General features: G+C 44.3%; 1 protein-coding gene and 1 pseudogene across 3 annotated transcripts in view; both read right to left on the reverse strand.

Annotated features, from left to right (window-relative positions):
• The window catches only part of nfic (nuclear factor I/C), a 436,656-nt gene that overhangs the window by 379,049 nt on the left and 35,386 nt on the right, over positions 1-22,221 (reverse strand). The window lies entirely within an intron of this gene.
• LOC129711381 (U2 spliceosomal RNA) lies at positions 7,808-7,921 on the reverse strand (annotated as a pseudogene).

Below are 22,221 nucleotides of genomic sequence, written 5' to 3' on the forward strand. Positions count from 1 at the left end.
GATAAAAGCCATGGGTTTGTTATAAACTCTGCTGACTTAATCTCTTTTGATATCCAAAAAATTGTGTGGTGGCCAGATGTAAGGATATGGTACACAATGAATGTGGGTAACTGTGTTCACAGACAGAGAATATAACTAATTACTAAGGGAATTACTAATTACTGTCCATGTTACCTGACCCACTGAATTACTCCAACATTTTATGTCCTTTTCTTTATTGTACTATGTTCTAAGTGTTAGGGTGTCAGATAGGATGACAGATGGAACCATGGAAGTAGTTAATGATGAACAGATTGAGCTGGGTGGGATGTAGAGATAGGGGAAGAATTGTGTAAATTCAGCTTCTGCAGCTCCTTGTCTCTACAAAGCGCAGAGACTGGTCCGATAGTTTGAGCTCTGAGACTAACAGATCGGATACCTGCCCTACACTTCCACTTGGTTTGCTTTTCAAGGTAATTGGTGAAAAGGAAATTTAGCAAAGATGTAAAATTAAATATCACTCAGAGGGTGTTGGGATGTGGAACGAGCTGCCAGAGGAGGTATAGGAACTCCAGCATATAAAAGGCATTGGGACAGGTGCACAGATAGGAAAGGTGTAGAAGGATATGGGCCAAACACAGATAGGTGGGACTAGTGTAGATGGGGCATCTTGGTTAGCATGGGCAAGTTGGGCCGAACAGTCTGTTTCTGTGCTGTGCGGCACTCTGTCTACAAATATGTACAAAGGAGTAATTACAGTACCAGTGACGATCAGGGTATAACCATGCATACTGGCAACAAATGAACCTTGGGTCATGAACCGAGACTACCGCTCCTGAAAATACTAACTTGTATTGTATTGTATTGTATTCAAATTTATTGTCATTGTCTCAATTTGAGACAACAAAATGAATTTCCCTTACAGGCAGTATCATAAAAAAAAAATAAAAAAATAAATAAATAAATAATAAAACATATTAAAAATAAAATTAAAATTGAATTTAAAAAAAGCACAAACACAGAAAGTCCACGACACAACATAACATAAATGGCACCAAGGTGAGGACGGCACCATAGTCCAGCCAGCCTCCCCTCCGTGTTCATCCGTGGTCGGGGCCTTCCGAGCACCCGCAGTCGCCGCCCCGGGTGGCCCGATGTTCAGGCCCTCACGCCGGGCTGGTGGAACGCCAACGCCGAACCCCGACGGTGAGCATCCTCCTCCTCAGCGGCCCGGACCTCCTGATCAGCCGCCTCCCGCTGCCGGAGTCTGCAGCTCCTGAGTCCACAGGCCGAGCCGGGCAGAGTCACAGGACCCCGCGCTGTCCATCAGCGCCACCCGCGTTGGGAGCTCCGCAAACCGCAGCTCCAGGATGTCGGTGCAGCAGGTCCAGCACTCCGGGCTCCAGACGGCAACCCCCGGTAAGGCATCGCCAACCCCGCGATGTTCCAGCGCTGTCCCGCCGCTGCTGGAGCTCCGGTCGATCCCGGCAGGAAAGCCCGCGCCAATCCAGGTAGGTAGGCCGCTGGGGGGGGGGGGGGGGGGGGGGGGCGAGGACGCGACTCGAATAATAGTCGCGTCCTCACCAGGAAGCGGCTGAAGGACGGTATCCCCCGCACCGTGCCCTCTTCACCCACATAAAAACACCAAAAAAACACAAAAAAACACACTTTTTCAAACTAAATAAACAAAAAAACAAAAAGATACCGGGCTGTAGGTGGAGGCTGCTGGCACCAGCGCCACCTGAAGTACAATACAAGTAGATAGGTGGCATGCTTGCCTTCATCAGGCAGGGTATTGAGTATGAGAGTCCGGAAGTCATGTTGCAGTTCTATGTATTTTTGCTGAGGCTGCATTTGGAGTATTGCATGCAGTTCAGGTCGCCCCCATTACAGGAAAGATGTGGAGGCTTTGGAGAATGCTCAGATGAGGCTTACCAGAATGTTTATTGTAATACTAGGGTTAGAGGGTATGAGCAAGAAGGATATTTACTTAGAGTTTCGAGATGCAGCATGAAAACAGGCCTTTCGGCCCAGAGTCCATGCCAACCATCGATCACCCGTTCACTAGTTCCAGGTTATCCCACTTTTGCAAACTTGAATACTTTTCTCTGAAGCATTGGAGATTGAGGGGAAACCTGATAGAAGTTTATAAAATGTTGAGAGACATAGATGGGGTAGACAGTCAGAACCTTTTTTCCCCAGGTGGAAATCTCAAAGATTAGAGGGCATAGCTGTAAGGTGAGAGGGGCAAGGCTTAAAGGAGCTGTGTGAGGTAAGTTTTTACACAGAGCTTGTGGGTGCTTGGAATGTGTTGCCAGGGGTGGTGGTGGAGGCAGATGCAATAGTGACATTTAAAAGAGCCTTTTAGTTCAGCACACACTGTACTTTGCAGGGAACAAAATGATTTAGATCACATGCAGGCAAGGGGAGATTAGTTTGATATTTCATCTGGTTTGTCGAAGACATTGTGGGCTGTGGTGTCTCTGTCTTACTTTAGAAGGGCAAAGAAGCTGTCTTTATCATCAGGTTGGTATTGGAGTCAATAACTTCAAGTCACAAAACAACGTTGCCATGCATATCTCTATATATCTGTCCTGGCCCTGCACACTGATGCAATCACAATGAAAGTTCATCAACTCTTCTACTTCCGTAGAAGACTGTTGCGATTCAGTGCATCAATGAACAGTGAAGAAAGGGACTGGTTTATACCAAAGATAGACACAAAGTGCTGGAGTAACACAACGGGTCAGGCAGCATCTCTTGAGAAAATGGATGGGTGCCGTTTTTTGATGTCACCCATCCTTTTTCTCCAGAGATGCTCCCTGATCCCGCTGAATTACTCCAGCCTTTTGTGTCTATATAACACTGTAGTGAACTTCCACTATTGTAGAGAACATAGTGACTGGTTGAATCATGGCCTAGTTAGGCAACTTGAATGCTCAGAAGCAATGTAGATGGCAGAGAGCGGTTGACAGTGCCAGGTCCATCACTGATACTGATCTTCCCACCATCGAAGGGATCTATAGGAGGCGCTGCCTCAAAAAGCCAGCCAGTATCATCAAGGACCAACACCAGCCTGGCCATGCTCTCATTTCATTCTAATCATCGGAAAGAAGATATAGGAGTCTGAAAACCGTGACCACCAGGTTCAAGAACAGCTCTTCCCAACAACCATCTGGCTTTTGAACACACAACGCTAACTAAACTATGAACTATGGACTGTGCTTATTTACACTATGGGGTTTTTTTTTGCACAGGTTATTCATTTATTTAAATGATATTTATATTATCTATGCATATTGTGTTACAGGCCTGTTATACTGCTGCAAGTAAGAATGTTATTGTTCTGCTAATATGTTTAACATGACAATAGGGCGGCGCGGTGGCGCAGTGGTATATTTGCTGCCTTACAGTGCCAGAAACCCGGGTTCGATCCTGACTATGGGCGCTGTCTGTACTGAGCTTGTACTTTCTCCCCATGACCTGTGTGGGTTTTCTTCGAGATCTCCGGTTCCCTCCAGCACTCCAAAGACATCCACGTTTGTAGGTCCATTGGCTTGGTATAATTGTAAATTTTCCCTAGTGTGTATAGGATAGTGTAAGTGAGCGGGGATCAGTAGTCAACGCCAACTTGGTGGACCGAAGGGCCTGTTTCCATGCTGTATCTCTAAACTAAAGTAAACAAAACCATTGGCTCTTGACTCTCCTGTGCTGTACTGTTTTTAATCATACTGAGGGTTTGAAATCACTTTTTGTGCATCTCCTATTTCAATTGTGCATTCCAGATGCACAAAATGATACAGACCATGTTCACCATCTAGTTGTGCTGGTACTTCACAGGCTGTGATTAATGCCAGCGTGAGTGGACTAACATCCTGGACCGAAAGATTTTACAATAAGTGGCGGACACTGCCCAATCCATCATGGGATTCCCACCATCGAAGGGATTTACAGAAGGCACTACCATCATCATCAAGGACCCACACCACCCTGGCCATGCTCTCATTTCACTCTTGCCATCGGGAAGAAGGTACAGGAGTCTGAAAACCATGACCTCAGGAGCAGCTTCTTCCCAACACCCATCAGGTTATTGAACACTACGAACTACAACAAAACTCCTAACTACCAAACTGCCTTGGTTGCAGTAAGGACTTCAGCCTTTGGATGGTTTTGCACTAATAATGTTTAAAAACAATTTTGAATTTCTTTTTTTTGTTTATGCATTATATTATCTATTGAGTGCCTTATTTACAAACCTGATGTGCTGTTTCCAGTAAGAATTTCATTGTTCTGTTTCAGCACATATGGCAATAGAACACTCTTGGCTTTCGCTAGAATCAATACGAAGACAGAGTCTGAAGAAGAGCCTCGACCCCGAAACGTCACCTATTCCTTTCCTCCAGAGGTGCTGTGTGACCCGCTGAGTTACTCCAGCTTTTTGTGCTAAAACCTTCTGAATACCGAGAAAGTGGTGTCGGAAAGCCCAGTGCTTCTGTGTTGCAGTTCACACGGTGACACATGGTGGTGCTAGAGTGCAGCTTTGCGGTGATCCCTGGGCTAGGACACTTGTGAAGATGTGGAGGCAACTTGTGTAGACGGTGAAGGGGAAAGTAAACTGATTTCAGGGCTTGAGTCTACGGCCAGAGACTTTCACAGAACTAATCAAAAGGCCAGCACGGTCTCGACCCGAAACGTCACCCATTCCTTCTCTCCAGAGATGCTGCCTGTCCCGTTGAATTACTCCAGCACTTTGTGTCTATCTTTAAACCAGCATCTGCAGTTCCTTCCTACAACTTTTCCCAATGTTTGCCAGGAAGATCTGGGCAACTTTACATCGGACATAGAACAGCACAGTACAGGAAGAGGCCCTTCGGCCCACAATGTCCGTGCCAAGTTAAACTAATCTCATCTGCCTTCACCTGATCCATATCCCACCGTTCCCTATGTAATCATGTGTCTGTCTTACAGACCTGATAAAATAAGTGGTGGGTGACAGTGGTGTCAGCAAAGACTATCTCCAACAAGAGGGTACCTTGAAGTTTAATGACATCACCACTGCTGAGGCTCTCCCCCCACCCCCCCCCCCCCCCAACAACCTGTCTTATGTTGAACAACTCAACCCCTTACTCAAAATACTTCCCACACCTATACACTCAACCTGGCTCCATTTGTCCATCCTTCACCACCTCTGTGGTTCCATCTGTCACTGACCTTACGTATCATAGAACATCGAGCATAAAACAGTACAGTGCAGGAACAGGTAGAAGCAGGCTACCAAAACAAGTGCAAGAGGTGGATTGAAGGGGAACATACAGAGTGCAGAATATAGTTCTCAGCATTACAGAGCACCAGTTCCAGAGATAAAGTCCAACGTCAGCAATGGGGTAGAAGTGGAATTAGACAGCTTATGGAAGGACATAGAAACATTGAAACAAAGCAAATAGGTGCAGGAGTAGGCCATTCAGCCCTTCAAGACAGCACCGGCCATTCAATATTATCATGGCTGATCATCCAAAATCAGTACCATGTTCCTGCTTTCTCCCCATATCCCTTGATTCCGTTAGCCCTAAGAGCTATATCTAACTCTCTCTTGAACACGTCCAGTGAGTTGACCTCCACTGCCTTTTGTGGCAGAGAATTCCACAGATTTACAACTCTCTGGGTGAAAAAGTTTTTCCTTATCTCAGTCCTAAATGGCCTACCCCTTATTCTTAAACTGTGACCCCTGGTTCTGGACACCCCCAACCTCAGGAACATTTTTCCTGCGTCTAGTCTATCCAATCCCTTAAGAATTTGATATGCATCTATAAGAACCCTCTCATCCTTCTAAATTCCAGCGAATATAAGCACAGTTGACCAATTCTTTGATCAAACGTCAGTCCCGCCATCCTGGGAATTAACCTTATGAACCTACGCTGCACTCCCTCAATAGCAATAATGTCCTTCCTCAAATTAGGAGAATAGAATTGCACACAATACTCCAGGTGCAGTCTCACCAGGGCCGTGTACAACTGCAGTAGGACCTCCTTGCACCTAAACACATATCCTCTCGCAATGAAGGCCAACATGTCATTGACTTTCTTCACTGCCTGGTGTACCTGCATGCTTACTTTCATCCAGTGACTGATGTACAAGCACACCCAGGTCTCGTTGCACCTCCCCTTCTCCTAATCTGATACATTTCAGATAATAATCTGCCTTCCTATTCTTGGCACCAAAGTGGATAATCTCACATTTATCCACATTATACTGCATCTGCCATGCTTCTGCCCACTCACCCAACCTATCCAAGTCACCCTGCTGCCTCATAGCATCCTCCTCGCAGCTCACACTGCCACCCAGCTTTGTGTCATCCGCAAACGTAGAGATGTTGCATTTAATTCCATTGTCTAAATCGTTAATATATATTGTAAACAACTGGGGTCCCAGCACCGAGCCTTGTGGCACCCTACTAGTCACTGTGGGACTTGATACCAAGTTGACCTAATCTCCTCTGCATGCACGGGATCTATATCCCTCCATATCCCTCCATCTCCCCAACATATCCGTGTGCCTTTCTAAAAGCCTCTTAAGCGCTCCCATCTTCTTGGCCTCCTCTAGAGTCTGTTGGAAGATCTGCCATGATCTGAATAGATGGCAGCGCCAACTCTAAGGGCCAGGTGGCTGGCTTCTCTGGGTCTTTCTTTAATTCCTGAAGTGTTTGTTCTGCAGGAAGTAGAGGGTGTGGAAGTGGGAAATGCTTGGCAACTTCTAGTGTTGGTGCTGGCCTGAATCTCAGTGGGAAGATTTATCTCAGCCCCCTGTTGGGCCAGTTTAAAAAAAGAACGGACAGCCTAATATTAATAGTTTCTGTGTACCCACTAAATATCTCAAAAATTATGAAAAAATAATAAAAACAATGGGGCTCACTTCTCTTTTAATATATTCAGGATGAGATTATGTGTCCGCACAAAAAAAGTATTCACTTGTTTGAAACTTGTCCCATTCATATAAAAACAGTTTTTTTAAACTGAGGAATAATAAAAAAAGAGCATTTGTTTTAACAGGAACAGATTGTACCATTTTACACGTGTTCATGTATTTACAGAATAGAATGTGTAACAAAATAATGTGTGTTAGACATTAGGTTGGTATTTGTCATTCCTTGGGGAGGAGTCACCATCAGATAGTGAAGATATTTGGGGGGAAATTCATCTTTAAAAACTGAATGATATCCCTGTGATTTCATAGTTAGAGACTCATCCAGCATTGTAACAGGCCCTTATGCCCAACTCGCCCATGCTGACCACAATGTCCCATCTACACTAGACCCACCTGCTTGCATTTGACACATATCCCTCTCAACCTTTCCTTTCCATGAACCTGCCCAAATGTCTTTTAAATATGTTGTTATATTACCTGCCTCAACTACCTCCTCTGGTAGTTTGTTCATATACAACTACCCTGTGTGTGAAAATGAGAAAATGTAGACTGCAAGTGTGGTAAATATTGGACCAAGAATGATACAGCACGGGAACAGGTCGTTTGGTTCAGTGATGAACATGATGCCAAGTTAAAGTAATCTCAAGATCCACGTCAAGCAAATTATCCCTATCCCTCCATTCCCTGCAGATCCATGTTCCTATCTAAAAGAAGTTGAAACACCAATATCATATGAAATGAAATGAAATGAAATGAAAAAAAAAAAAAAATGAAATGAAATGATTCAATTCCTCCATCAGTACAGAGACAACGAAATGCATTTTTAGCATCTCCCTGGCAGGGAGACACAGGGCGTGTTGTACAGGCAAAGGTGGGTGAAGTGTCTTGCCCAGTATGCACTCCAAGCGGGGATTTGAACCGGCTACCCCTTGTGTAAAGCCCATTGTGCTATCTGTCGAGTATTAAACTGATAAGAACAGAGATACTACACTTGATCTTAGCCAAAAGGCCGAGAAGCGATCATATCTTCCTCCATCACCGCCCCCTGGCACCCAGTGTGTTGTAGGCACCCACCACCCCTTGTGTAAAAGAGTTGCCCCGCACCTCTCCTTGAATCTTTCCCTTCTCAACTTAAAGCCATGACATCTGGTTTTTGACAGTTCTACCCCAGGAAGAAAAGGTTAGGAACTGAAGATTGGCATTTATTGTAATGGATAGAAGGGTTAGAGGGGAGGGGAGGACTTTTATCCAAAGGGTGGTGGGGTCGTGGGACTCAATTTCTGCAAGTGGTGTCCAGTCAGAAACCCTGCCCCGGCATCCTGCAAGATTTAAAAATTGCCAGGAGGTGCCACGGTGGTGGACATAGTCGACATCTTCAAGTTCCTTGATGTGAAAATCTCTGAGGATCTGTTCTGGGCCCAGCACATTAATGCATTTACAAAGAAAAGTCAACGATGCCTCTACTTCCTTAGAAGATTGAGGAGATTCCGAATGTCAACAAATACTGTAGTGACCTTCAACAGGTGTACAGTAGAGTGCATACTGACTGTGGGGGACATTGCCCAGTCCATCACAGGTGCTGACCTCCCCACCGTCAAAGTGATCTACAGGAGGCGCTGCCTCAAAAAGGCAGCCAGCATCATTATTGACCACACTACTTGAGTCGTGCTCTCATGACACTCCTGCCATCGGGATGAAGTGTATGAAAGCGATAATCTCCAGGTTCAAGAACGGCTTCTTCCCAGCAACCACCAGGTTCTTGAACACTACAAACCATGAACTTCGAACTGTTTTGGTTTCACTAAGGACTTTTTGCTATAATATTGGGTTTACTTTAATTTATTGTTTTTTTTTGTTTATTATGTTAGATACATGTATTTACAGACTTGTTGTGCTGAAGCAAGTAAGAATTTTATTTTTCTGTTTCTTGTACATATAACAATTAAACTCTTGACTGAGTTTTGCACTAATATTACAGTTATTGATTTCTTGAATTTTATAAATCTGTGTGTTACACTTCATTTATGTGCCTGTTAAGCCGCTGCAAGTAAGAATTTCAATGTTCCATTGTAGGTACATATGACATTTAAACCCCCTTGACTCTCTCGTGACTCTTTTGCCCCAGGATGGGCCCTGCAAATTGGATTAGCCTGGGATTGCTGCATCTAGTCTGGTACAGACACAATGGCCTCTTGGTCTTCTGCAAAGTTTTGTGATTCTTCAAAATTGAATAGCATTAAATAGCAATAGCATTCAGGTTGGCACAGTGGCGCATCGGTGGAGTTGCTGCCTTCACAGCTCTTGCCGAGCCAGAGACCCGGGTTCGATCCCGACTGCGGGTGCTGTCTGTACAGAGTTTTACGTTCTCCCCGTGACCTTGTGGGTTTTCTCTGAGATCTTCCATTTCCTCCCACACTCCAAAGACGTACAGGTTTGTAGGTTAATTGGCTTGGTGTAAATGTAAATAGTCCCTACTGTGTGTCGGTAATGAGCGGGGGTCGCTGGTCGGTGCGGAAGGGGTGGTCCGAAGGGCCTGTGTCCTCGCTGTATCTCTAAGGTAAAGTAAAGTCATTCACATGACAGAAAACAGCTGGGATGATCACACCTCAGAGAGTGGGAAACATTTGTCCTCACATGCTGTGTTAGTGCCAGCTTTCTATTTTGTGTTTTGTGTTATGTTATTACCAACAATTACTCACCTGTTTTCTTTAGCCAAAGCAGACATACTTGGCCAGTGTAGATAGAAATGTGTTGTATTATGCATTCGATTTTACCACAGTTAACTCATGGCAAAGCTGAGCATGGGGATTTAGAACAAGAGTTTTGGAGCCTGGGTGAAGTTGAGCGTTTAATGCGGATTAAAGTTTAACGGCAATGGAGGGGGAGTTGGGCAATAAGTGCTGAAAACCTTTAACGTGGGTCAGAAGTCTTCTCAGTCTAAAAGGTGGAAAGCAACTCACTCTCTGCAAGTGTGTTTTTACACCAACGTCTTGTTTTTTTTGCAAAGTCCTTATTTTAGAATTTTATGTGTGATTTATATATAATTTGAGACCCTTGCCTTCATAGGTCGGGGCACTGAGTAAAAGAGTGAGGAAGTCATGATGCAGCTTTATAGGGCTTTGGTCAGGCCACATTTGAAGTATTGCCTGCAGTTCCCACCCCATTACAGGAAGGATGTGGAGGCTTTGGAAAGGGTGCAGAGGAGGTTTACCAGAATGATGCCCGGATTAAAGGGTATTAGCTACAGGGAGAAGTTGGTCAGACTTGGATTGTTTTCTCTGGAATGCCGGAGGTTGCAGGGAGACCTGATGGAAATATATAAAATTATGAGAGGCATTGATATGGGGAGGATTTGAGTTGAGGAGCAAGGAGGTCCTACTGCAGTTGTACAGGGCCCTGGTGAGGCCGCACATGGAGTATTGCGTGCAAGTTTGGTCCCCGAATTTGAGGAAGGACCTTATTGCTATTGAGGGAGTGCAACGTAGGTTAATTCCTGGGATGTCGGGACTGACATATGATGAAAGAATGAGTCAACTGGGCTTGTATTCACTGGAATTTAGACGGATGAGAGAGATCTTATAGAAACATATAAAATTCTTAAAGGATTGGACGGGCTAGATGTAGGAAAAATGTTCCCTATGTTGGGGGAGTCCAGAATCAGGGCTCACAGTTTAAGAATATGGGGTAGGCCATTTAGGACTGAGATGAGGAAAAACATCTTCACCAAGAGAGTTGTGAATCTGTGGAATTCTCTGCCACAGAAGGCAGTGGAGACCAATTCACTGGATGTTTTCAAGAGAGAGTTAGATTGAGCTCTTCAGGCTAAAGGAATCGAGGGATATGGGGAAAAAGCAGGAATAGGCTACTGATTTGAGATGATCAGCCATGATCATATTGAATGGCGGTGCTGGCTCGAAAGACCGAATGGCCTACTATTTTTTCTATGTTTCTATGATATGGTAGACAGTCAGATTCTTTTTCCCAGGATGGAAGTATCATATACTACCGGACATAGGTTTAAGGTGAGAGGGGCAAAGTTTAAAGGGGATGTGCAAGGCTAGCATTTTTACACAGGGCAGATAAGAGTTGGCATCATGTTTGCACAGACAATGTGCTCTGAAAGGCCTGTCCCGTGATGTACTTTTCTATAAAGTCATAAGGTCATAACTGGTAGGAGTTGTATGAGGCCATTCGGCCCATTAAGTCCACTCCGTCATTCAATCATGGCTGATCTATCTCTCCCCCACTAACCCCATTCTCCTGCCTTCTCCTCATAACCTCTGACACCTGCACAGTCTATGTGTGGTCCATGTGCCTGTGATGCTGCTGCAAGCAAGGTGTTTCAATGTACCTGTACCTCACCAAACTTGTGCATCTGACAATAAATGTGAACTTGATTCATTTTACAGTGGAGTACTGTGTACAAGATGAACAATGGCCACAACAAACAGCAACAGGATGAAGCAACACATCTAAAATGGTGCACGGGGCACCCAGTAAGTGAGAGTATAGAAATAATCATAGGAAATGCATTAGGGTTTTCTCTTTCATTCTGTCGGGCAGTGAACAGTGAGGGACGGTGCTTTTGCAGGTCGATGTGACCGTGTCAAGGTGTTGGTGGAGTGGGCCAGTGCAGGCCCTGCAACAGCCTGAGGCTCAATTGGATGAGGCACTGCTCCGAGAGGCCGAACTTGCAGACTGGAAGAGGCCTGCAGCAGCACGAAGTGGCGGGGCAGCGGTGGAGGTCATCAACAACATCTCCTGGCCAGGCCGACCCCTGCAACTCCGACCCAGTGCTGTCGCCATGACAATGGCCTATTAAGAAATATGTAGGAAGGAACTGCAGATGCTGGTTTACACTGAAGATAGACACAGAATGCTGGTGGGACAGGCAGCATCTCTGGAGAGAAGGAATGGGTGACATTTCGGGTCTTCAGACTGGGCCTACTATGTTCAGACTCAGGCCTATTTGGACTCTAATATTTTAAACAACTTTGAACATTAATTATTTAAAATGGCTCCAGAAATGTGGCAACTCTTCTGTACTGCCCTCAGTGTAATCTAATAGTCGTACACTCTTGTACATAAGTATGATTGATCCCTAAGTAAGATTTTTACTATGTTTCTATATGCAAAAAAAGGAATTTCACCTAGGTACATGTGACAATAAAATACCATTGATCCATTGGTTCATGGCCAGACACTGTGGCATAGGGAGCATCTCAGCAGGACAGGCAGCATCTCCGGAGAGAAGGAATGGGTGACGTTTCGGGTTGAGACCCTTCTATACTCCAGCATTTTATGTCTACCTTCGATTTAAACCAGTATCTGCAGTTCTTTCCTACACTATTGCATATGGTGTTTCCATGTAAGCATTCAGCATGTCAGACATGTGGGGAGAGAAACAGGGATAACACTTTGAGTTGTCAGTTTTGCTGAAGAATCTCAGCCCGAAACATTAACGCTGTTTGCTGCCAGATCTGGCGAGTGTGTTCAGCATTTTCTGTTTGTGTTTCAGATTCCCACTTTTAGTTTTGTAACTTTTTGCAATTACAGAACGCATTGACAGGGTTAAATTAACATTGGGCCCACAGTTCAGCAATGTTCTCGCTGCCAACACATGGCAGAAATATAGATTGTATCAAGCCCCCAGCTACATGGGAGCAATTTCAAGGGAATTAACTATCCGTGAGGTTTCAATGACAGTTGGGAACCAAGTCAGTTTTACCACTGTGGTTTACAATCTACTGCAAATAGAACAATCTTGTGGAGACATTATTTAACAAAGATGCTTGTCATGAAGTTTTGTGGTAAACTCAATTATGAAAGGAACTACAAGACGTTGGTGAGGCCACATTTGCAGTATTGTGTTCAGTTCTGTTTTGGTCACCTGCTATACGAAAGCTGTTGTTAAGCTGGAAAGAGTGCAGTGAGGATGTTGCCAGGACTTGAGGTGCCTGAGATATAGGGAGAGGTTGGACAGGCGAGGACTTTCATTCTTCGGAGCGCAGGAGGATGAGAAGTGATCTGATGGAGGAGGAAGAGATCATGCGGGGAATAGATAGACACAAAAAGCTGGAGTAACTCAGCGGGTCAGACAGCATCTTGGAGAATAGGAATAGTGATCCTGCCTGACCCGCTGAGTTACTCCAGCTTTTTGTGTCTATCATTGGTTTAAACCAGCATTTGCAGTTACTTCCTACCCAGGGGAATAGATAGGGTAGATGCACAGAGTCTATTACCTAGAGTAGGGGAATCAAGAACCAAAGTACATAGGTTTAAGGTGAGAGGGGCAAGATTTAATAAGAAGCTGACTAAACACTATCATTTCTGCCTCCAACATCTTGCTTGGCAGCGCATTCTAGGCTCCCAGCACTCACTGTGCAACAAAATCATCCCACATATCTTCTTAAAACGTTCCCCCTCCCATCTGAAACTTATGCCATTTAGTACTTAAATATTTCATCCCGTGAAAAAGTTTCTGGTCTTCTACCCTGTCTACATTATGCCTCTCATAATTGGATTCACTTCTGTCAGGTCTCTCCTCAGCCTCCGATGCTCCAGGGAAAACAATCCAAGTTTGTCCAATCTCTCCTTGTGGCTCTAATGCAGGCAGCTTCCTGGTAAACCTCCTCTGCACCCTTCACATCCTTCCTGCAATGCTATGACTAGAAATACTCACAATACTCCAAACGTGGCCGGACCAAAGTTTTATAAAGCTGCAACATGACTTCCTGACCTTTATATGCAATGCTTTAACTGATAAAGCCAAGCAAGCCACACACCAACTTTATCATTCCACCTGCGATGCTACATTCAGGGGGCTATGGACTTGCACCCCAAGATGCCTCTGTACATTTATGCTTCTTAGAATGAACACAAATTATTTAAACAAGTTGCTAATGCAGTGGTTGAAGAGTCTATCTATATATGTTGATTTACAAAAGAGATTTGGATTAAAAAAAAATCCCTCATAGGGCAGGGATTGTTTGTGAAACTTGAAGCTCATTGAAATGAAACGTTGCCCATTTCCTTCACTCCATAGATGCTGCTGCACCCACTGAGTTTCCCCAGCAATTTTGTCTACCTTCGATTTTCCAGCATCTGCAGTTCCTTCTTAAACACAAATGATTTAGGTGGCTTTGAAGATAATTGAGTGGCAGGAGACTGCATTGCTGAAAATGAACAAATTGATGAGTGGAGTCCTGCTCTTATGAAGCAACTGTTTGTAGTATTTGCAAATAACTTAGCTGATCAGACAGAAAATCATGTAAGTTCTTTGCCAAGAAACAACGCGAGCCAGTGTAAGCGTATTAATATTTAAAATTATGAGAGGCATAGATGGGGGAGACAGTCAGAACCTTTTACCTAGATTGGAAAAAATCAAATACTAGAGGGCATAGCTTTAAGCTGAGAAGGGCAAGTTTAAAGGTGATGTGCGTGGCAAGTTTATTACACTGAGGGTGGTGAGTGCTTGGAGCACACTGCCAGGGGTGGTGGTGGAGGCAGATATACGGCAGTGGCATTTAAGAGACTTTTAGATGGGTAGGGAAGGAGGGATACGAATTATGTACAGGCTGATAAGTGTGGTCTTGGCATAATGTTTGGCATGGACATTGTTGGCCAAAGGATCTGTTCCTATGCTGTACTATTCTATGTTGTATGTAAGCAGATTGAATGGAATCATTAAGTTATAATGCAGCATTAATATATTGTTCAAAAGGGCAACATTTGTCAAATGGATTTCATTTTGGACAAATATGGGGAAAATCTGTTGCCACCACCTATCCCTAGATAGCGGAGCATCACAGTGGCACAGATGGCAGAGCTGCTGCTTCACCATATCAGAGACCAAGGGTCAATCCTGACCTCGGATGCTGTCTGTATGGAGTTGGCATGTTGTTCCTGTGGCCATGTGGGTTTCCTCCGGGTGCTCTGGTTTCTTCCCACATCCCAAAGATGCATGGGTTTGTATGTTGATTGGTCCTCTGTAAATTCCCCCCAGTGCGTCGGGAGTGGAAGAGAAAGTGGGATAGCATAGAACTAGTGTAAATGGGTTTCATGATGTATATCTAGACTAAATACCAGTAGGCACGTTCTAAAATAACAGAAAATGCTGGAAATACTCAGCAGGTCAGAACGAGAAATAGGTTTTGACTTTGATTTATTATTGTCATGTGGGCCGAGGTACAGTGAAAAACCTTTGCTTGCATGCCTATCCAGTCAAAGAAAAGACTATACATGAATACAATCAAGCTGCCCACAGTGCAGAGATAAAGGATAAATGGTACAATGTTAAGTGCAAGATAGAGTCTGATTAAAGATAGTTCAAAGGTCTCCAATGAGGTAGATGGGAGGTCAGGACCGCACTCTAGCTGATTAGAGAACCTTTCAGTTGCCTGAAATCAGTTGGGAAGAAACCGTCCCTGGATCTGGAGGTGTGTTGCATCTTCTGTCTGATGGGAGAGGGGAGAAAAGGGTGACTGGGGTGAGACTGGTCCTTGATTATGCTGGTGACCTTGTCAAGGCAGGTGAAGTACGAGACAAAATAGATTTCTGGAGTTAGTTGATAAAGATGAACTTCGATCTCCAACATTCCAGAGAAATCGATCCAAATTTGAGCAATCTTCCCTTATCACTGATACCTCCTAATCCAGGCAGCATCCTGGTAAACCTCTTCTGCACCCCCTCCAAAGCCTCTACACCCTTCCTGAATGAGGCAACCAGAACTGCTCAAATACCCAAATGCAGCCTAACCAAAGTCTTGTAGAGCTGCATCATGACTTCCTGACTCTTGTACTCAATGCTAGGGGGGGAGATTGTAACCTTCACATGGTCCACCCTGTTTCGACGAATGCAATCAACCTGGCGTGCACAAACAGAAGATCAGAAAAAATTGTCTTACAACTTTAGGCTGTGCACGCCATACGCAAGAAGAATATACTCAATGCTCTAACCAATGAAGGCGATATTGCCATATGTCTTCTCTTACCAATACATTAAAATGATATAAAAACTGACAGGTTTTAAGAGAATGTAAATCCCAGGTTTAAATTATCATGAATCACTTTGAAAAGGTATCCAAGCAATAACTCATATCTATAATAAGATCTGCAATTTGCAAAATATGCCAACATTATTAGGATTGGTTGACAAAAAATAGTTATTGGAAATAAAAGCCGAAAAATAAATTACTGCAGTCAGTAATATCATGGCTAGAGACCAATAAAATGACACAACACTTAGTAGCTCAAAAGGCAACTGCCCAGTAAACATAGTAATCCATCTGCTCAGATGAAACATAGTCAAGGAATATTTTTAAAAATCAGTAAAAGTTGGGATGATAACCAAGCAACATTGTGTACTTGTGTGTAGGAAGGAACTGCAAATGCTGGTTTAAACCGAAGATAGACACAAAAAGCTGAAGTAACTCAGCGGGACGGGCAGCATCTCTGCAGAGAAGGAATTCTAAATAAGTAGAGTTGCTGCAGCAACCATTTTGGCCATGGTGTGAGTCAAGGGTGTTTAATGATATACATACTGGCAATGGCACAATGCAATTGTTACTTGCTGCAGCCTTACAGGCCCACTGGCACAATAAGATATGAACAAATATCAATTATCAGGAATCACCAGCTCCTATACTCAAAAAAGGATTTGAGTATAGGAGCAGGGAGGTTCTACTGCAGTTGTACAGGGACTTGGTGAGACCACACCTGGAGTATTGCGTACAGTTTTGGTCTCCTAATCTGAGGAAAGACATTCTTGCCATAGAGGGAGTACAGAGAAGGTTCACCAGACTGATTCCTGGGATGTCAGGACTTTCATATGAAGAAATTCTTAAGGGGTTGAAAAGGCTAGATGCAGGAAGATTGTTCCCGATGTTGGGGAAGTCCAGAACAAGAGGTCCCAGTTTAAGGATAAGGGGGAAATCTTTTAGGACCGAGATGAGAAAAACATTTTTCACACAGAGAGTGGCGAATCTCTGGATTTCTCTGCCACAGAAGGTAGTTGAGGCCAGTTCATTGGCTATATTTAAGAGGGAGTTAGATGTGGCCCTTGTGGCTAAAGGGATCAGGGGATATGGAGGGAAGGCAGGTACAGGATACTGAGTTGGATGATCAGCCATGATCATATTGAATGGCGGTGCAGGCTCGAAGGGCCGAATGGCCTACTTCTGCACCTATTTTCTATGTTTCTATGTTTCTATCATAATAGTGCAAAATTAAGTACGTAGGGCAACCAAAACCAAGTCCATAACAGATAATAATTGCTGAGGTAGTGGTTTGTATTCTCCAGTGATGGTTACTGGGAAACTATTCTTGAACCTGATGGTTATGGTACCTTCTTCCTGAAGGTAGTAATGAAATTAAAGTGTGGCCAGGGTGGTGTGGGCCTTTGATGGTATTAGCTCCTTTTTTGAGGCAGACCTTGCTGTAGATCCTGTGATTGATGGAGAGGTCAGTATCCGTGATGGACCAGGCAATGTCCACCACTTTCTAAAGCTCCTTCGTTCCTGGGCGTTCGATCGTGATGCAAAGAGTCAGCCATGCTTTCTGCAACACACATTGACATAGCTGATAGAGCTGCTGCCTCACAGTGCCTGAGACACGGTTTCAATCTTGGCCTCAGATGCTGCCTGTGTGCAGTTTGAACAAATCTTCCTTCACATGATCCATATCCCTCCATTCCCTGCATATCAATGTGCCGAGCGAAAAGCTTCTAAAACACCACTACTGTATCTGCCTGTACCACCATCCCCAGCAACAGGTTCCAGGCACGCACCCCTCTCTGTATTATAAAAACATTGCCCATACGTTGTCCTTTAAACTTTGCACCTTAAAGCTATGCCCTCTATTTTGTGACATTTTCACCCTGGGGAAAAAGTTCTTACTCTTTACCCCATCTTGTAGTTTTGTATACCTCGATCAAATCTCCCCTCAACCTCCGATGATCCGGAGAAAACAATCCAAGTTGTTGCTATAAATTGTAGAAACAAGGAACTGCAGATGCGGATTTACCAAGGAAAGACACAAAAGCTCAGAGTCTGAAGAAGGGCCCCGATCCAAAACATCACCTATCCATGTTTTCCATGGATGTTGCCTGGTCTGTTGTTTATTTCCATGTGGGAATAAATAGTTTTTTTCCAATGTCTCTCTTGTTGCACTGTGACCTATTCCACATCCAGTGTGGGGCGTGTCCTGAAAATATCTTTCTTTCAGTGCTATTTTCTTCGGCAGGACTGAAGAGTGGTTAATTATCATTCTGAAATGACATGGACCCATCGTTATTTCAAAGTTAAACTTTGGACATTAACACCAGTGAACAACACCTGTCCACAGGTTCATGAACGCATTTAGATTTAGGTTTATTATTGTCATGTGTACCGAGGTACAGTGGACAGGTTTGTGTTGCCTGCTCTGCAGTCAGATCAGATAACACTATAAATAAATACAATCAAGTCAAACTCGATTACAATAGGGTAGATTCTCATTTGAAATGGAGTTTCGTTTGAGCCTCACTGAGGATCAAATGACATGTAATAAAATATTGTAATATTGTAATATTAGAGCAAAAGGGGAAGATGCAGAGTGCAGAATATTGTTCTCAGCATTTGAGAGGGATACGGGCCAAACGTGGGCGAGTGGAATTAGCTTGGATGGGGCACCTTGGTTGGCATGGATGGGTTGGGCCAAAGTGCCTTTTGCGTGCCATGTGGCTCTATGGCTCTAACACAATCTACTCTTGTTTTAAAAACCATGAAGAATGTGAAGGTGGTACAGAGCTCGGTATTTAATGTTACTGGAACACTGCCCGTTTTCCACACAGTTGTTAAATAGGAAACTCCAAAGTCTCCAAGGATCGTTAAAAAAAACCATTTAACCCTGCATCCTATGAGGTTGTGAGTGGGAAGTAGAGTTCCTGTCCTATGGCCAACAAATATACCACATATGCATCAGCCCCAGTCATTCCCAACATCCACATTAGAGAGATGCTAATAAAAGTCATTCCAACCACAAATCCATGGAGATGTACTTAATTAGTACAAAGCTCTTCAAATGAGCAAACAAACATAAATAAATCAAAGACAATTTATTAACTACAACTCCTCAGATGCAGCTGGTTGTTAGTATTTTACATTTAACTTTGAGCTGGCTGTCACAGCTGTTCTCTGACTTGGACAGATCTCAGGTTTGTGTTAAAGTGTATTATTGTCACGTGTGCCACGTTACAATGCAAAGCTTTGTCTTGCAGCTATAGTATCCAATCGGACCAGATTATACTATATGTAAATGCAATCAGGACCAGACTCAAGTACAATAGGTAGAGCAAAGGGCGAGATACAGAGTGAGAACAGAGTTCTCAGCATTTCAGCGCATCAGTTCCAGAGGACAAATGAATGGAAGATGTGCAGAAAGCAACGATAGTCAAGGAAAGGTGGAGTCCATAATGGTCCATTGTTGGCTGTGGGATTGGTGATAATAAGTTATACGGACAGTGAAACTCAACAGGTCGATAGTGAAACTAATGCAATTATTGCGATGGGGGGGGGGGGGGAAAGAGGGAGGGGGGGTGCAATGTTGGCTTGAAGTTAGAGAAATCGATATCATACCGTTGGGTTGTAAGCTGCCGAAGTGAGATGTGAATTTCTGTTTCTCCAATTTATGTTTGGCCTCATTCTAACAATGGAGGAGGCCCAGGACAGATAGGTCAGTCTGGGAATGGGAAGGACAGTTAAAGTGTTTGGCAACCAGAAGATCACATTGGCTGAGGTGGACTGAGTGCAGGTGTTCAGCGAAACGATTGCTTCGGCAGTATGACCTGATAGCATGCTCTCTATGGAACAACTGTAGATGTTTGTTAGGGTCATTGGAGATACACTGGGGGATCTGCCACTCCCAGAAGCGTTTAAAATGACAAGGGGTATACAGATAGAGTAAATGCACAGCCTTTTACACTGGTTGGAGGAATCAAAAATCAGAGGACATGGAAGTAAGGTTTAGGGTGAGAGGGGAAAGGTTAAGCGCGAACTTGATGGGGAACTTTTCCACACAGAGGGAGGTGGGTACATGGAATGAGCTACTAAAGGAGATAGTTGAGGCAGGTACAATCACAACATTTAAAAGACACTTGAACAGGTACATGGATAGGAAACGTTAAGAGGAATATGGACCAAATGCAGACAAATGAGTCCAGCTCAGGTTGGCATTTTGATTGGCATGGAAGAGTTGGGCTGAAAGACCTGTTTCCATTACAGTTCCCTAATTGCCTTTAATGTTTCAATTCAGGAACCAGCACTATGGGACATCTTTCATCAGAAGGACTGAGACAGTTACTGTTGCAACAGTGAAAGCATAGTGAAGCATAGAAAGCGTAGAAAGCATCGCAACTTGGTTTGAGAACAGTTCTGCCCAAGACTGCAAAGAAATTGCTGAGAGCTGTGGATGTGGCCCAGTCCACCACACTGACTGGAGTTCCCATCATCAACTCTATCTACATTTCACGCTGCCTCAGAAAAACAGCCAGCAGAAAAATGTCCCGTCCCAGTCATTCCTTCTTCTCCCTACTCCTGTTGGGGTAGAAGGTACAGAAGCTTGAAAACATGCACCACCAGACTCAGGGACAACTTCTTCCCCTCTGTAATCCTGCTTCTGAATGTTCCTTCCATAAACTAGGATATTGTCTGATTAATCTTTACCCCCATTGAGGACGTTAGACCTTGTCTAAAGAACTGTGTCTGGCAGAGCAGCAGAAGATGGTATAAACCAAAGATAGACACAAAAAGCTGGAGTAATAGTAGGGCAGGCAGCATCTCTGGAGAAAAGGAATATAAGACTGGTTGGGCCAAAACCCTTCTTCAGACTGAGAGTTTGGGGAAAGGGAATTGTGAGCTATAGATGGTAATATAGAGAGATATACGTGGATATGATGAAATACAATGAATGAAAGATATTTTTTGCTGTTATAATGTATAAAGTATATATAGTATCCTTTATAGTCATTCAAACTTGTTAGTTTGAACAAAATGAAATACCTTGCAGTCATGACAGAGAATAAAATAACGGAACACACAATGACGTAGTTTAACATCCACCACAGTGAGTCTACCAGGCACCTCCTCACTGTGAGGGAAGGCAAAAGTCTTAAAGTCGATGTCTCTTCCTTCCTTGTGCTCCCTCTGCGTTGAGGCGATCCAAGCTTTCGATGTTGAGCCCCCCCGCTGGGTGATAGTAAGTCCCGCGGCCGAATCCGAGCTCTGCGAACGGGCCGGTTCAAACTCCGCGGCCTGGGGCGGACGAAGCTGCCACCCTCCAGTCCAGTGGATGAAGCTGTTGTTGCGGGAGCTCCGGAGAATCGGTCACCAACCTGGGACCTGCGAGCTCCCGACGTTGTCGTCCACTGGGCCCGCGGCTGAAGCCTCCGAGGCCCCGAAGTCGGGCCGCCGCCGCAGCGCCACCACAGTCCCAAAGTCGTCCAGCTTCGCAATGGTGGGTCCTGGCTCTGCCTCCGGAGCCTCGAGGTCGGTTCCAGTTGGAGGCTGCCAGCTCTGCGATTAGGCCTCAGCGCAGACGGAGACGGAGACGGAGATGGAGATGGGGATACAACAAAGAAAAGGTTGCATCCCCCCGAAGAAGAAAACAAGTTCCCCTGCCCCCCACACACACACACAACTAAAAATAAACTAAAACATTCAGACAAAAAAAAATAAAATAAAATAAAAAGACAGAGACGGACTGCAGGTGAGCCGCAGCTGCTTGGGCAGCACCGCAACTTCCGGTTGAACGTTGTATGTTTAAATGACAATAAATGGCATTCTATCTATCTTCTATCTATATGATAAAAAAAGTAATGATGGTCAAAGAAATATGAGCCTAGATTGTTGGCTGTGGACCAGGTGTTAACGAGTTATACAGACAATGAAACTCAACAAGATGATAGCAAAATTAGTACGACAACTAGGGTGGGGGAGGGATGGAGAAAGTAGGGATGCAAGGTTTACTTGAAGTTAGAGAGACCAATATTCCATATTGCTGAGTTGTAAGCTGCCCAAGCGAAATACGAGGTGCTATTCCCTTAATTTGTTGTCTGTAGAACTGATGCGCTACGATGCTGAGAACTATATTCTGCACTGCGTATCTTACCCTGGCTCTACCTACTGTACTGGACTTTGACTTGATTGGGTTTATGTAGAGTCCTACCTGGTCTGATCGGATCGCATGCAAAAGAAAATGTTTCACTGTAGCCCGGTACTCGTGACAATAATAAACCTAAACCAAAAGCCTAAACCTAAGTGGGATAAGGCAGGAACCTCCCGCTTAT

Source organism: Leucoraja erinacea, chromosome 29 (assembly GCF_028641065.1).
Source record: "Leucoraja erinacea ecotype New England chromosome 29, Leri_hhj_1, whole genome shotgun sequence".
Classification (NCBI taxonomy): Eukaryota; Metazoa; Chordata; class Chondrichthyes; order Rajiformes; family Rajidae; genus Leucoraja; species Leucoraja erinaceus.